Below are 15294 nucleotides of genomic sequence, written 5' to 3'. Positions count from 1 at the left end.
TTGTGTGGTTTGGGATGTGGACCCAGCTGTGTAACAAGCAGGAGTGAGGCACATGGCCAGGCAGCTCTGGGCATGCAGGTGGCCAAGGGAAGGTCTAGTTTGAAAGGGAAGTGGCCAGTGAGTTGAGGTGTCTCCAGGTATGGACAGTCACTCAGCAGTGTTTTGGGGACTGAACTTAGTGTCAGTAGGTTGCCATAAGCCAGTGTTAGAAACCTAAAGTCTTTTTTTGAAAGTGGTCCAAATCACAGAAGAGGCTTGTGAAGCAGGGCATAGCAATGAAGGAGAGGCTTTTATCCAGATGGCTTCTGAATATCTCTAAGGATGGAGACTTCACAACAGCTCTGGGAAACCTGTGCCAGTGTTTGGTTACCCTCACAGTGAAAAAGTGTTTCCTGATTTTTCAGAGGGAATCTCTTGTGTTTCAGTTGTGCCCGTTGCCTCTTGTCACTGGGCACCACTGAAAAGAGCCTGGCTCCATCTTCTTTGCACCCTCCCCTCAGGTATTTATATACATTGATAAGATCTCCCTGAGCCTTCTCTTCTCCAGGCTGAACAGTCCCAGCTCTCTCAGCCTTTCCTCATAGGAGAGATGCTCCAGTCCCTCAGTCATCTTAGTGGCCCTTTGCTGGACTCTCTCCAGTAGCTCTATATCTCTGTTATACTGGGGATCCCAGAACTGGGCACAGCACTCCAGGTGTGGCCTCATCAGTGCCGAGTCAAGGGGAAGGATCGCCTCCCTCGACCTGCTGGCAGCACTCCTCCTAATGCAGCCCAGGACACCGTTCACCTTCTTTGCAGCAAGAGCACATTGCTGGCTCATGTTCAACTTGGTGTCCATCAGGACCTCCAAGTCCTTTTTTGCAAAGCTGCTTTCCAGCTGGTCAGCACCTGGCATATATTGGTGCATGGGGTTGTTCCTCCCCAGGTGCAGGGCTTTGCACTTCCTTTGCACCATTGGACCCAGTATTGATCTCTGGGTTTTGCCTAACTAGTACCCAGTTGCACGCTAGCCTTAACATAGAAAACACTTTATGTTAAATGGGCCCTAGCAATTGCAGAATCACAAAGACTTCGAGTCTTAGTGCCATGTTTACCAGTATTGCTAATTGAGTTAACTAAATCATGTGAACTAAATCAGCTTAAGACCCTTTGTGACATTAAAGCAAAGCAACTAAAGTGCACAGGCACCTCTACATTCCCCCGGTAAACTCCACACTTTCCATACAAACAGAGTGAGATGCCTGTAGGTTCAATATAATATCCACAGAGGCAAGAATACATATGCTGGCTCAGAGACCAAACCATTTGCCATCTAGTTCAGGGACTTGGCCTTCACTATCTCAAATATTGGACTATGCAGCTCACTGAAGTTAATTATCTCCTCTGCTTGATCCCTGGAGGAGAATCTGGATGGTAGGACTACCAGCCAGCAGGATCCAGTTCTAATGGTGGTTCTGGCCCACTCTGACTGAAGCTGTTTTCAATATGGGGCCATAACAGCCATGTGGAAATAGGCATCCTGAAGGTTGAGGGGTAGGAGCTTGTGACCCCATTCAGGAGAAGAACTTAGCGTTATTATCTTGAAGGTGTGAATCTGGCAGGTTCACCAGAAAGAATCACCACATTCCTTGACACAAAGAAATGGCAGCTATAGAGATATTCCACTGAAACAGGAAGGAGCACGTTCCCTGTCCCCAGAGTCACCAGGGAAGAAACTTTGTGCCAATCTATTCTCCTTGGTCTGAGACTGCAGACCATGGGCTCTGACAGTCCAGGTATGCTATGTCTGTGGTCATCTCCTTAGGAGGGAAAGCAACCTTGCGTACAGAGGAATGATACAAGATTTACACAAGACAACTCAGAAAACTAAAGACAGTCATATCCTACAAGGAAGACTGGGAATGCTGCCTGATTGCCCAGGGTCTAGAGGGGGCTGCAGGACATACTGTCCCACCTAACCCTGCATCAAGTGTTTGGCTGAAGGTTTCTGTGGGCATATGCAAATCCAGTGTGAATGCTGGCTTAAGTTCAGAGAAGAAGAAACTCCTATTACTGTGGATCCCTCATTTGAATTTCTGTGCCCGTCAGAAGTATCGACATTGTATTGTCTACATTAGTAGCTTTGTGTTAGTACCTCAGTACCAGGATAAACCCCAAAGTCAGCATAATGTGACTAAGAGTATGTGGGCTTTTCTTGGTATCTTGGAGTGAAATCCCTGAAAGGTACTTGGTATTAACCATTCAAGAGTCTGAAGGATTACTGAAATCTAGCAAAATTCTCCGGAATGTTGTATACGGAGATGTGGCCCTCATGCTAAGAACAATTCGCATACTGAGTTCAGACAAAACTTATATCCTTTACATTAAATAATACTACCTCCACCATGAAGCACCATTTATAGATGACACCAAGTGTGTCTGCTTACTTTTCAGTCAGCTGCACTGCAATACAAAAATAATCCCGGTGGCTTAGACCAGCAGGGGTGAAGGGGCCTGACTGAATTAAGCATTAAACAGTCCAGTGCCATTCAAACTGAATATCAAGGCTATTCCAGCAGCTCCTCTGGAAGAACCAGCATTAGATAAACTCTTTCAGACAGTCAGATCAAGAAGATAAAATGTTAAAACATTGACTACTTTCACTTGAAAACTCTAAATTGGGATCCATTTCCTTTTTTCCCCTTTTGCATTAACTAAATAAAACATGGAAAACAAGAACTTCTCATTCAGTGTTTTCAGTAGATGTTCTTAAAATATCTTTTTGAAGGAAATTATGAGCTAAAGCAATGGCAGCTGTAACAGCATGTATTGTGAACACAGGCAGTATACGAACTCTCAGTGAGTGTCTACAGGGGAAAGACACCTGACAATTGGACCAAGTTTGTGAAGGCTGGGAGAGGAGGCAAGAGAAAGTGCAAAAAAAAGTTGGGAGAATAACCCAGCATTCAGTGTTTTAATGTATGACATAAAGATCGCAAAAAGAAAAGTGAAATGTTTGGTAGGCTGGCATAAGCATCCCTGGAGAGGATTCTAAGCTACTGAGCATCTGCTTTGGATTTGTTTTAATTTATAAAGCTCATCTATCCCACCCAGGTGTCACTTATATGACACTGGCACAGTGGCTTCTTACAAAGCTTCTTACAAAGAAGCAGTCTCTAATCTGAAGTAAACGATCCAGACTTCACTGTAGTTTAACTCTGTAGATCCCAGTAAGTTTCATTAGGGAAAACTCTGTCCTCTTTCCTGTATCCATTCCTGCACAGCCAAGGAAAAATCTGTCCAGGAATGGATCTGTTGAAAGAAGTGTAAGTCCCTCAATGCAAAATGAAGAATGCAACGTTTCCTGCCAGCCATTAATTTTCTGTCAATCCTATTTCCATGTCTGCAGGGCTGGACTCCACTGGGACCAGAAGCAAACCACAGCACAGTTAAAAGAGAAGAGGCAGACTGAAATACATCTCTGGATACAGACTGTCCTGCACAGCAATGCAGTGTCGGCAAGGCACACATTCCCCATGGAGGAGAAAGGATTCAGTCGTGCTGAAAATAGATCCTTCTTGAGACAGAGATCAGGCAGCTGCCTCCCTTTCTGCCAGCCATTAAGATGTGCATTTTCTTCTCCTGATCGCTGTGGTTAGCTAAGAGACAAGGAGTGAGAAGGCATTTTTTAGCTAGGCAGCACAGCCAGACTGGAGAGGGGAAGTGGAAGTGCCTACAGACTGCTGTATGTTGGCTAGTGGGAACCTCCCGCTCATGCGTGTTCAGGGTCACCAAGCTCATGAACTGGAAACATGAGAATGTACCTGTACGGCAGGAGATTTTGCAGTAGGAAAAGGAATCTTTTACTGTAGTCTGGTGATCCCCAGTCTTTCACCCTGGGACCTACTCTCAGGCCCTCTGCTCCTCTAACTAGAACAGACTGCCCTCCAAGAGGAAGGACTTTGGGGTTATGGTGGATAGGACTATGAATGCTGTCACTGCAAACAGGACGAACCAAGTACCATGTGGTGTTAGAAGTATTGTCAGCTGATTGTAGGAAGCTGTTATCCCTTTTGCGTGATACTGGTGAGTCCTTATCTGAAACGGTTTGTCCAGTTTTAGGCTCCCCAGTTCAAAAGGGATGTGAACTAATGGGAGAGGGTCCAGCAGAAGGCTAGCAGGATGGGCAAGGGTCTAGAAAACTTGTGCTATGAAGAAAGTTTGAGGGCATGTTTAGTCTGAGGAAGAAAGGTCTAATGTACATGACGGGCAGTTACAAAAACAAGGTGCCAAGTTTTTTCATGAGTAGCAGACAATGTAAGAAGGAGCGACGACCACAAATTGTTGCTTGAAAGTCTCCAGTTGGATATTAGAAAAATTCTTGACTATTGGGTAATGCAGAAATGGCACAGGCTACCCAGAGAGGTTATTGAGCCTCCGTCCAAAAAGCTTGCCTAATCAAAGCCATGGATGATCTGACCAACATCTGCTTGAAGTGGGAGACTGAAGTAAAGACCTCCAGATGTTCCTTTGCAACAGCATTTCTGAGGCTTTAATGTAGAGGTTCCCTCTGTCCATCCAAAGCAGGCAATTGCTCAAAGCTAAGCAGAGAAGGTGTCTGCAGCTTCACATCTTGTGGTAAGGAACAGAAATTTTCTTGGAGTCCCAAAAACCAGCTTTTCTCAAGAGGACCACTGGGCACGAATCTTTGATCTCACTGCATTGTTGGAGACAGGTAATTCCATGCAGCTTGTCAAAGCATATCCCTCCAGAACACCAATTCCAGAATACTGCTTCTCAAGTATGTCATCTGGAAACATCCTCAGCAGCAGTAGGCTTCGGTAGCTTTCAGTCCTTGAAGAACAGCATGACATGCAGGCGGAGCCAGAGAACTGTGGAGCTCACTGGGGCAGCAAAGTGCATCACATCACATCAGAAAGAAGTTCCACCAGGTGAGAAGCAGCAGGGCAGGCAGAGTACAAGAGGGTCCTCTTGTTATCACGGGCTGGACACATTCACGGTGGTAATTGTATGCTGGTAAGCATTTCCCCAGCCCCGTTACAGGAATTTAGGGATCTGGTACAAACCTTTTTCATTCTGAGTCACTAGGTACCATTTGTTGGAAAATGATATAGTGAACAGCAGCTAACATCACCACTGTGTGTTATTTCTGACCATAACATAACATTGAAGAAAACAAGATTACACGATGCCCCTGCCAATGGCAGGGGGATTGGACTAGATGATCTTTAAAGGTCCCTTCCAACCCAAACCATTCTGTGATTCTGTGTGATTCTGTGAATGGCTGTGCTGGGTGAGATCAAAGGAACATGTAGACTCTCACACCTGAGACTTTTCTCATCATCCCAATCTCCCCAGATACCCACCCTCCACACGATGTCCCACCCATGTGGTGGAGCCTTCTAGTGCACAAACCACCTCAAGTTGGTGAAAAATGCCATGTGACTGGAGCAAAACCAAATGAGGCACACATGGTAAACCATACTGAAAACAGCAATGTATTTTCTGTGTCACTGCCAGTAACAGGAGACAGAAGCACAAGCACATTCCTATTAACCTATATGAAGCCTAAGAAGCCTTTGGCCTTCTCACGTCTCAGTGACCTCCTTGTCTGCCCACATGGAGCCTGTAGTGCTTGTGGGATACAGCAGACATGCCCTTTAACAGGGATCCCCTTCCACACCCTGCTAGTGAGCCCCAGGAGGCTGGAGAGAGCTCAGAGCTGCTCAGCTTCTGCTCCAGTAGGAAACCTCCTCCTGTGGGTCGATGGCCTGGAGAGCAGGCTCAGGTGCCTACTCAGATAGCAGTGTCACCTGTGCCTGGGGACAGGTCACTTCAGCTGCTCCTCCTCAGGTGATCGGGGTCCCTGATGCCCTGACAAGGAATTGAGAGGTGCTCAGGACCATGGGAGTGACCAGGAATGTCTGCATGGATGTGCTGCTCCTCTGAGCATGCATCAGAGCTAAAGTGAAATGAAGTCCTGCATGTGGTAGGTAATTAGTGGTGATTACTCTGCCCTGCTTCAACCTAACCAGCTTGCTGGTGACTGGTCTCCAGACCTTCACAAACCCTGTAAATAGTCCGTAACATAGAATTCATATACATCTGTTCAGTGTTTATATACACATCAATGTTTGATGTGTTACCAGCTGTCTCTAAACACTATGTCACACAGGTGACAGACTTGGCAACAAGCAGTTTTGCTTGGACGTGCTTCTGAAGTTCGGTTCCTCTCATTTATAACAACCAAATATGACCTGGTGTTGAGAAATTCAAAGATTTTTGTCCATCTGCTGCATCTGTTACTTGTTTTCAGAGGAATTAGCATGTATTCCCTCAAAATCTCCAGGCGAAGAACATCCTGCCTAGTCACTAGTATGAAAGAAACTGATTGCACAGCAAACCCATTCAGAAGAAACACCAGTTTCACTTTCTTCTTTTGTTTGACCAAACTCCCTCAGATAGGTGCTACGGCACTAGGATGCTTCCTAACTAAAGTCAGTCTGGTGCTGTTTCAAGCTATCTTCCCCCTTGCATTGCCGCCTGTTATCTGACAAACAGTGCTTGAGGAAAGCGGTTTTTTAGCAATTTTGATGCCAGGCATTGGGACAAGCCTGTTCCTGCAGAGGCAGGTGGAACTGGCTGAGCTTGAACAAATAAGTGTAGGAAGAACACTGACTTTCCAGGCTTGCAGCTGGTGGGACAGAGGGGGAAAAGCTGTGGCTGTGGTTTCTGGGAGCAGCTATTTAGCACTACCCACTGCTCCAGTGTGCCTTCCTGCAGTGGTAACCTGGCGTTGCAGAGCTCTGGCATAGGCAAAGCCATTTTTCTGTGATCATTATGTGATTATTATCCCCTGCTTCTGAACACTGCTGACTAGAGCAGGCTTTTCTTAAACAGTAGGGTTTTGGTTTACTCCCTTCCTTCCCTTTCCCCAGGTCTTCAGAGAATTTTACTCATCCAGCTGCTATACAAAACTTAACCTCAGCCCATTTGAGAGGACATGAAACAGCAGCTGTGCGTCCATCTCCCGTCTGAAAACAATGAGGATCTGTAAGGTTTGCTCAGCTGTGAGAAAGCCAGAGCAGAAAAAAAGCATCATGCAGAGATAGTCTCATAAATTTGAGAATAAGCCAACAGCCATATCAGGCTAGAGCTAAGGTCCAGCTGGTATTTTGTGCATGAGTGTACATTGGATCCTTGGTGAAAATCCAATTTCACTTTTTTCATACTATTTATAATATTATGTAAGCATAATGGCTTTGCCTATCTTCTCACCTGGTTGTTCCTTTCCCAAAGTGAAAGATCATAGTCCGGACAGCTTGTCTCTCCAGTGCTCCCATCAATTTTGTCATCTTTGTACCCTTCCTAACTGCACAGCCCAAAACTGCTGCTGCAGCTGGTTTGTGGGTCTGGTACAATGGTTTCTGTTTTGTTCTCAGTTGATCCTGATAATTCCTGATGCTCTGTTTGCCTTTTGTGGCCACTAGTGAGCACTGACTTGACATTTGGAGGCAACCATTCACTATTCTGGTAGCCTTCCTACCTCCTAATCCTGGTCCTCCTTTCAGAGATTGAATTTCTATAGGGTTTGGTCTATGTATGGCTCAGAGTCATCGTGTGGACAGAGAAGCTGATGTTCTGTTTCATCTGAATAAAGGGGTTTTACAACCGATGATTATGCAGTCTGCCTTACAAGGACAACATCTTTCTTAGTGGCTTTCAGCAAAATGACAGTGAGTGAGACTCAAGGGTGGCACAGCCCAGCTAACAGAGCAGTGGAGAGACAGGTAAAGCAGCAAACCTTTATTTGGGGGTGAGCAGCTCCTCGCTGAGTATCAGAGTTGTGCCATTACTCAGACTCCTCATGTTCCCAGCAAACATCAGCGGAAGAGCTGGCCGAGGAGGTGACATTCAGGATGCCCTTTCCATCACCCACCAAAGCAGCTGAGGCGCTCCTGTTACAGAGCAGGGGAGTGGGGTGGGCAGGCTAAGACGCCTCCGGTAAGACAAAGAAAAAAGAAAGCAAGTGGCAAAAGGGGGAGGGAAGGAAAATCAGGATTAGGTGCATAATATTAGCACTAGCAACAACTGTATCCTAAAAAAGAGAGCAATGAGGTGATATCTTCCTAGGCTGACACTCATCTGTGACAGATGCACAAATCCCACTTCTGGGCAGATTTCAGTGCTGTAAATGGAAATATACTGGTATGAAATGTGTATAAACCTGTTCACTTTAAGCATTAGACTTTTCAAGGTTAAGACAGCCCACTGGATTATCATAGGAATTTCTGAGTGCCAGAGTCACTGCAGTGAAGTTACCAACAGGATACATAGCAGAATTTTCTAGTGACATTTTCTGAACTAACTTTTTATGTTGCAGAAAAGTTCCTTTCACATCCTCAGGAAATTTGTCAACAGCCTCATTATTTTCTGTTGGCAGACAGATTTCCTTGGTCAGCCTAAACGTTTCCTTGATTGCTCTCTGCATCCATCTGAGATGCCGAGGGAAGGATACAAGTCCCTGCTCCTCCTGAAGGGCAGATCAGTTGTGTAAAGTAGAACAGCTCCAGCAGAAGACAATGCCACCAGACAGCCAGCAGCCAGGGTGTTTTGCCTCTTAATCAGGACTGTGGCCTGTGAAAATATATGTTAAATCTTCTGCATCTCAAGATGCAGTGCCAACTTCACTCCATCGCTGCTTTCTGAGCAACGCAGGCATATGTTGCCTTCCTTCCAAATCAGTCCCTCCAGCCCCTCAAAGTGCCTGCTTCTCCCTGAGAAGTGCCTCCAGGTGGCCAGTATCTTGCAGGGTGCCTCACAGGGTCTCAAAGCAGACTCATCCCATGATCCCGCACTGCTGTCTGCCTCTTACATTAGCTAAGCTTGGACTTTACCTCTCCAGGCTCTGATCCCAAAGCCTCATGTGTGCTGAACTGCATTTCTCCCAACAGTACTGTGCTGACATTGGGGCTGTGCTGCTGGCAAGGGAGTGGGGATGAGGGGAGGCAGGGCCCGTAAGACCACAGTTGTGAGACCCTAACGGCAAGGCTCAGATGATTCCTCCTCTCCTAGGGCACCTGACAGGAGCTTACAGTGTGAACTTTTGAATTTGACTTTACTGACAAAGAGTTTCTGAAGGGGAATGTTTTCAACCATTTGCTATACTATTACTGGAACCTTGCATGCAAGCTCAGAAGATCCCTGGCCATCCATACGGGACAGCAGCTCTATATAAGCCTATCAGCTGCATCTATTTTAAACTTTCTCTCAGAGATGTTCATTTATGGCCACTATGGACTGATGTTTTTCTCAAGGTCTTTGCACAAGCCCTTATCAGGTGACAGGCAGCCTCACTCCACAGATAGAGTGTCAATGCAAAATGACCCTCATTCTCCATAAAGCAGTGAGTAATTCATCTTCCTCACACCAGTGTTCCACTTTGTTCCTGATAATCCAGCAGGCTTTATAGCAGTGGCTGTCAGTGGGAATTTTTCCCAGCCCCTGCTCCTCCTGCATGCATCCTCCCCCAGCTCAGAACTGCTAATTCGTTCCTTTCACCATTACATATCTACCCCCTCCTCCCAAGACAGGCAGAAGCAGCTAGCACCACTCAGAGATGCTTAGCTTCTGCTCCCATCTCCTCCTCCACTTCTGGATCGGTTGGTTTTTTTCTTGGCAGATGCATCAAAAAACATATGCATGGGTGGTAGCCGCAGGCTGGGCTCACGCAGAGTGACAAGCTAGGTCCCTGTGGGGTGGGCCACAGCACCAGCTCAAAACTCGGGCCACTCTGCACCGTCCCCATCCACTTCCCCCCACCAGAGAGAGCAGCAGCTCGTGGGGCCAGCGGACCCCAGCCCGGGCTGCCTTCTCTGCCTGGGGAGAGGCTGGAGCAGATGAGGTCTGGCCATGTTTGGAGGCTTCCAGACTCCAGCTGGGGACTGCCAGTAGTCCCTGAAGTCTTCATCTCTCTGGGAAAGTATGGCTTTTCACTGCCTCCTCCCAGTACAGCTTGTGCTCCTGGGTTTGGGAAATGCTGCCTGAGGATGCCTTCTTCTCTGCAGCACAGCCAGCTCCCCACAGCACGGTGCACAGGCATGACTGATAAGCCAGGTGCCATGTGCAATAGTAACGAAACAACGTACTGCTTTACTTTACAAATTAAATACAGTAAATTATGTCTTCAAAACTAAAATTAAGCTTTACAAAGCTCTCTTGAGGTGGGCTGTGAGTTAGGTGATTGTCATTTGCAGCTTATCGTTGTAGTGTTTCCCAGCAGTTTCCCCTCAGATTTCTCCTGACCTTTCTTCCCCAAACCTGATGCTGAGTTGTCATTTCTTACACCCCCACATCCTCTACCATCTTATCGCTTATCCCTTTTCCTCACACACATCCATCTCACTTTCCGCCTCCCAGACTCCTTCCCTGCACTCCCCAGCACAATTTCAACCCTACCACAGCACTGTGGTTACTCTCACTTTCACCCTCTCTCACTTGCCACCTTATTAATTTTTTCTGCAACAAGAGTCACATGAAGGCGAGTTCAGCAGCTCACACCACACTTAATGCGCTGGGACCCCAACTCTGTATTTGATCTGAACATGTTCATGGGCTGCTCCTGCTCCTGCTCCCAGCTCCCAGCTCCCAGCTGAGAGAGGGGACGTGGCTTTCTACAACACTGCTGGTTCCAGAGCAAGCCTGGAGCAAGCCCTGCCTCTGCCTTCCTCACCAGGGAAGGGATTCATGGACCAAGGCCTCTTGCTGATCAGCAAAACATGGGCTTCCACGTCCACAGGCATTACTTTAATTTGTTGCTTTACAAGAGAAGTGACACCCCCATCCACCCCAAACTGAGCCCCAACTGACCGCTGGAAGTACCTGGGCAGCTGCTGTGTTCCCCATGGGGCAGCACGTCCCAGCAGGGCATGGCGAGCACCCAGGCCCTTGGTTGGCACAGTGTCATTGGGGCCACTCTTGATTTGTACTCTTTCCAAGGAGAGCACGCTCGGGCCTGCTTCTGATTTTTAACATTTCAGCTGAGAACGGAGCTGTGCCGGAGCAAGTTTCTCTGGGATAAGAATAGCATCGGCCATCTTAGGACACAACACAGTTGTCCAGCTCCTCCACGGCAGCACGTAGCACTGAGATATAGAAGGCAACCTACCCGCCGAGGAATGTCTTCGAGTGCTATTAGTGGAAGCATGGCATCTCCACAAACAGGCATGACCCCACGCAGGAGTCTTGCAAGAGCAGGGCTATTCTGAGCTTTTGACACTGAGGATGAAGGGAGACAAATGAGGGGCTGATCCTGCTGGCATGGGCAATCTCCAAAGCTCTCTGCAGCCTTGTCTCCTCCTCTGGGAATGACTCTTGTGAAGGCTGATGGGCGATTTGGTGGGACCTCAGAGCCCAGGAGGCGGGGGGCCAGGAGGGAGCTGTGAATTTGCTGGGGACACCAGGCCAAGCCTCAGTCCCATCAGCACTGCCCAGCCGTGCTTACGGCAAGTCCTGCCTGAGGATGTGCGCCTGTCCCTGAGCTTAGGGCATGCAGCTGCCTGCTTTATGTTCGACCACATCCTTGAGAGCTAGAGAGACACCAGAGGGTGTGTAACTGCGTGCAAGTGAAACACGAATCCTTTGCAGACAGGAGGGTTTTTTATTTCTGTTTCATTTTCATTGCTTTGTGAAAACTGGATCTGCACATTAAGCTCTCCAGGGGAAAAAAAAAACACTCTCCCAGAAAAGTTTTCCAGCTGGATCAACTAGCCAAGTCAGTCTCCCTTGGGACTCCACTTTCAGCTGGACCGATGCACAGCAGCAGTGTTAGCAGGCCGGAACAAGTGGTCAGGGGATTAATCGAATGTGTATTAGGTAGCTTATAAAGTGCTGCCACTAAATGCAATCCCACACCCTTAGGGGATGGATCTGAAGCTAGCTCTTGGAAGAAGGCCCCTTGGCACAGTCCCAGCCTCCTGAGCTGTTCCCAGGCATGTCCAGCTCTCCTGCAGATGAAGACTCAGTTGGTTCAGCTGGCAGACCACAGGCACAACTATTCATTCATGGGTAAGTTATTTTTCCAGCAGCCTAATAAGTTAAACTGACTCCTCCTACAACCCCCATCAGTCTGGCTTTGCCAGGCACTGCTACGCTAGTTGGGCATCCCCCTGTGTCTGTCACAAGACAGTACAACTGGGTGTGGGCAGTGTGAACAGCCCCTCCTTGGCTGCTCACCTAAAGATCAGGCTGCCGATAAAGAGAAAGTCTTTACCCCCCCATCTTGGTGCCATGTTTGAGGCTCAGGTTCCTACAGAGCAGCCTTGCCAGGTGGAGACTCCACCAGGATCTTAAAACCTTCCCCCTGGTGTGGCAGGCTGTGTGATGGGGATGTCGGACAGGGCTGTGTGTTCCTCTGAGGCTCTCCAGCAGCGGAGTGCTCCCATTTGTGCTGCCCTGAGCCATCACGGCTCAGCATGGGCTAAGCTTCCTTGCAGTCACTCGAGCTGTGAAGCTTTGTGACCACGGCCGTGCATTTCTTTCAATTTGTTTTATTCTTATTGCATGAAATAGGCAGTATGTAAAGCAGACCACAGGCTTTCCACAGAGCTGCATTGCTACCAGCAGGCCCTGAGCCCAGTTCTGTAGTCATGCTCTCAGGATCCTCACCTCCAAACTAGCCAGACTGACCTACATGCATGGCATTTGGTGCCAATGCAGGTACCATGGTCTCCAGATAATGTCAACCTGGGGACTTAAGGCTGCCAGGTGGGAAAGCCAGGCTCCCCCACTTGCCATTCAGCCAACCTTGTCGTGATTCAGAGACAAAGCATTAAACTAAAAGGAAGTGAATTCTCCTTTTTGAAATGGGAGAGCACTCCACTCCCAGCAGAAAGGAGTTGGTGGGGTGAGGGTAGTGATTATCCTGCAAAAGCCACATCCCTGCAGAGCCCCATTCCCCAGGGACTGACGGGGCTGCTGTGCTCTGCCCACTGTGCTTGAGCAGATGGGAAAGAGTCTCAGAAGACCAGGGACTGTGTAGCTGGGGCAAGAGCAATCAGCAAACTTAGTACCAAAAGCGGGAAAGAGGGCTGGGAGGCTTACATGATCTATCCAAGCTGATGCCTGAATACTTTGGTATGATTAATGACAGTCCCCTGATTAGGGCTGCCAGACTTTCCTAGCAGTTAGTAATTTCCCGTTGGTTTTTCACAGCTACTTCTAAGCAAATTACAGCTGTGAAGTTCTATGAAGCATATTATTGTACTGTGCAACCAGTCATTTGACAGTGTGGGCTAGGCTCAGTGACGTGACCTAAGAGCAAAGCAGGACTTTGCATCCTGAAGCACAGCAGTGTGCAGTGAGCCGCGGAGAACAACATGCAGGCAGTCTCCTGGGAAAGCACTGCTTCCAGGCAGCAGGAGCTGAAACAGAAGTCATCCCTTGGGAGAGCAAAAGAGCAACACATCCAGATCTGTCCTAACTGGTGTGAAAAACTAGCTGTCCTGGTTTCAGGTGGGATAAAGTTAATTTTCTTCTTAGTAGCTGGTATAGGGCTGTGTTTTGGATTTAGGATGAGAATAATGTTGATAACGCACTGATGTTTTGATTCTTGCTGAGCAGAGTTTACACTAGTCAAGGACTTTTCAGCTTCTCGTGCTCTGCCAGGTGCATAAGAAGCTGGGAGGGAGCATAGCCAGGACAGCTGACCCAGACTGGCCAAAGGGCTATTCCATACCATATGGCGTCATGCTCAGTATATAAGCTGGGGGAAGAAGAAGGAATGGGGGGACATTGGGCGTGATGGCGTTTGTCTTCCCAAGTCACCGTTACGCGTGATGGAGCCCTGCTTTCCTGAGGATGGCTGAGCACCTGCCTGCCCATGGGAAGTAGTGAATGAATTCCTTGCTTTGCTCTGCTTGCGCGCGCGGCTTTTGCTTTACCGATCAAACTGTCTTTATCTCAACCCGTGAGTTTTCTCACTTTTACTCTTCTGATTCTCTCCCCCATCCCATTGCGGGGGGAGTGAGCGAGCGGCTGGGTGGTGCTTAGTTGCTGGCTGGGGTTAAACCACGACACTAGCACTCCATTCTGATTCCCCAAAATCACAGGCCCGTAACAGTGGATAGAGGCCCCTTTTGGAAGGATCATGGTGTGAGGACAGTTTGGGGGGGAAACTAAGGGCTAGACTGACTGAGAAGGTTTATCAAGGTTCTAGGTTCCTCAGACAAGCTGAAGATCTTGCAGGTCATCAACTCAGTATCTCATGAGGTTATTTTTTGGGCAGAGTGATAGGAAAGCTTGGGCCATTGCATAACGATCATTATCACACACTCCTAAGGAAATGTGAAAACCCATTTGTAACTAAGACAGTAGTTCACAGACCTCTGGAGAACAAGGTGAGAGGAGAAATTGGTAACCCCAAACCCTGCTCAATCGGGCTGTAAGAGACTGAAGTGTTAAGAACAATTGTCTCAAATCTTGCTTGTGTGTGTTTATCTGATAAGACAGGACAGTAGACCACTCTTTTGTCGGACAAGACCCAAGGGCAGACCACTCTTTGGCATATCAAGTACCACCATCTGGCAAGGAAACTTTTGCAAACTTGCTGAAGCAGCAGGCCATTCTTTGGCTTATCAGGCACCACGAAGAATAGGACACCAACTGGTATCTGGTCAGGCCGCTTGCCCCGCCAGTAGATGTGCATGTGTTGGGTACGTGATGTTGCCCTGGGTAACCAAACGGAAACGAGAGGGCAAACTCCCTCTCCAACACCAGATAAAAGACGGCACAACGAAACCTGAGTGCGCCCATCCACCACCAAAAAACTGAAGACAAGACCAATGGGACGCCGCTGGATCCATGGTGGTGACTATCTGAAAGCTTGCTTAATTCCCTCCTAATATTTCCTGCCTTTCCTATCGCTTTGCTCTTTTATATTTACCCAATAAAACCTCTGATTGGTGGCATATGACCTCGTTTGTGTCGTAATTTCGCCCTTGGAATCATTACAAACCATCCCCGAGCCTGACAATCAGACCGGGACTTAACACGGGCAATAGTTCTGTTTATCTCGGACCAGAAATCTGAGGGCAATAGTTAATTATCTGAGCAAAACAGAGTCCCTGTATTGGTGTTGCAGGTGATCTGCTTCCCAGGTCTTGGGACAGAATGAACGACTTGACTGATGACAGCAGAGATGGTCTGCAAGCTCTCTCGTTTGAGGACACAAGCGAGGAAGCGCCACAGGCTTTACAGCACCTTGGCATTTGACTCATTCACGATGAACAGTTGTGA

The sequence above is a fragment of the Nipponia nippon genome, unplaced genomic scaffold (genome assembly GCF_047370975.1).
Source record: "Nipponia nippon isolate SJK-2023a ecotype South Korea unplaced genomic scaffold, ASM4737097v1 scaffold_14, whole genome shotgun sequence".
In the NCBI taxonomy this organism is placed as follows: domain Eukaryota; kingdom Metazoa; phylum Chordata; class Aves; order Pelecaniformes; family Threskiornithidae; genus Nipponia; species Nipponia nippon.
The sequence above is the reverse complement of the archived record's forward strand: the minus strand, read 5'-3'. Positions refer to the sequence as shown.